We start from the raw sequence: 2,086 nt of genomic DNA, 5'->3' as shown, positions 1-2,086 counted from the left end.
AATTCTGAGGAATATCGGCCTCGTCTACTCAATCTCTTCTCATAGGACAATCCCCTCATCCCAGGAAGCAATCGAGTGACACTTTGATACACTTCCTTTAAGGCAAGTATATCCTTCCTTAGATAAGGGGAACCAAAACTGTACACAGTGCTCCAGGTGTGATCTCACCAAGGCTCTGCCTAATTGTAGTAAAACTTCTTTCTTCTTATAAAACTCTTCACAATGTTGAACACAACTATTAACTGCCCCATTAACATCTCTTCTCTGAGAAGAAGGACCCCAGCTTCACACACCCCAGACCCCTATTCTTTCCACATTAGCTGAATTCCTGCATCTCTGATACATTCTAGTAAATCTCCTCTGCACCCTCTCTAAGGCCTTGCCATTCCTGCTAAAGTGTGGAGCATGGAATTAGACACAATGCTCTAGCTGAGGCCTATTACCAGTGAGATTTAGAAAGGTTCAGTCTCAATTCCTTGTCTGTGTCCCGTACTCCCATTTCTGGTTTCTGACTCAATGTCGGCTCTGAGCTGTTGAAACTGCCTGAAGAAACATTTCCACCCAACAAAGCGCTCGGAATGTGAGAAGGGACAAAGTGAGTGACCAAGTACATCAACTCCAAGTAAAACTCCACCGTGTAGTGAAAACACTCGAAACACAACGGCTCTTTTAAGAGCCACCCACAATCTCTCTGAAAAAGCTGCACCAACATCTCTCTGGAATTGGTTTATTTCATTGGTTTTAATGCTCAGTAACTCTCTGGAACTTTCTCACTGTCTTTGTGTTTTCTGTTTCAATCTGGTATGGAGATTCTGGGAAGATGAGTTTCACTGCCTGGGAGGATCTTTGTGGTTTTCCTGCAGAAACACAAAACAAAGTCTCTTTTCAGAGTCAGCCACCGCCTGATAGGGACAGCAGTGACATGGGAACGGGAGCTGGGGTGTGTTTTATGCCGGAAATATCAGTTAATGATTTATGTTGTGCTCTCGTTATAGTCCAATCTCTGAATTGAGCCTTTCCACCGCACCAGGGTTATGGGGAGAGTTTTCATCGTTTCTTTTCCAAACGTACAGACGATGTTATAAAGTTGCTGATTTACACAGATGGTGGATTCTCCCCTCACAGTGAAAAGTAACATCACACCTTCACATCTGCCCATTGTTTTATAATTGAATAATTAGTCAAATGGAATTATTTGTGATGTTATTTCTCCCGAGACGGTGTTTCCTGCAGTGAAACTGATCAGTTTCAGCTCAGTCATTCAGGGACCTGGAATTCCTGCAGTTTGAGCCCGCTGGAACCCCAGCCCACTTCTGATTGGTCACCCTCTTCTCATGAAGTCAGTGACAGCACATGAGGAGGCCATTCGCCCCATCAAGTCCATGTCGGGTTTCCAATCTGTTCAGTCCCCGACTTGATCCCCAAAGCCCTGCAGAATCCCTTTGGGTCAAAATGACTGTGGCAGGACTCGAACCTGCAATCTTCTGATAACATCAACGAATATACCGAAGTCAGACGCCTTAGCCATTAGGCCACACGGTCATTAGTCCTCAGGAATGGTTCAATCAGAGAACCTCGAAGCACAAAATACAAAAAATCATTGGTTGAACCTGTCAACCTGGCAGAATATTTGAATTTGTGAAAGCCGCCAATTTCACTGTGGAAAAGAAGTGATCAACTGGAAAAGTACATAAAAATCTATTTTCCCGTAGCGAATTAAATAAACTTTTAAAACACAATTTTGCTTTTACCGACTCAAATTTCTGGTGCTATTTTATGAACAGCTTTATTTTGCCAATTTTTGTCAACTTCTCATCCGTAACTGACAGTAAAAGACTTTGTTCAGCAATCTTTCACACGACAAATAACTCAAACTCGGTGTGGAAGTAATAAATTACAGACTATTGGTAATTCCCCTTCACACAGGCTTCAGGGGGACAGTGAGAAGCCGCTGAAATAGTTGCTTCATCCTTTTAAAGGTTCCCATTCTGTCCTGTTACTGACATGTTGGAATCAGATTTGTATTTAACAAGCTATTTCTGTGAAAACAAAATCCTCAACGGACCAGCTGGGAATCTGGGAATCA

The 2,086-nt window shown here is 42.8% G+C and overlaps 1 non-coding gene across 1 annotated transcript; it reads right to left on the bottom strand.

Moving 5' to 3' along the window:
• Positions 1-1,453: 1,453 nt before the first annotated feature.
• Positions 1,454-1,542, bottom strand: trnar-ucg (transfer RNA arginine (anticodon UCG)). Its single transcript is given in 2 exon segments — positions 1,454-1,489; positions 1,506-1,542. It is a non-coding gene; the product is annotated as a tRNA-Arg (tRNA).
• Between the last annotated feature and the right edge of the window lie 544 nt (positions 1,543-2,086).

The sequence above is a fragment of the Heterodontus francisci genome, unplaced genomic scaffold, assembly GCF_036365525.1.
Source record: "Heterodontus francisci isolate sHetFra1 unplaced genomic scaffold, sHetFra1.hap1 HAP1_SCAFFOLD_43, whole genome shotgun sequence".
NCBI classification, from domain to species: Eukaryota; Metazoa; Chordata; class Chondrichthyes; order Heterodontiformes; family Heterodontidae; genus Heterodontus; species Heterodontus francisci.
The sequence above is the reverse complement of the archived record's forward strand: the minus strand, read 5'-3'. Positions and strand labels throughout refer to the sequence as shown.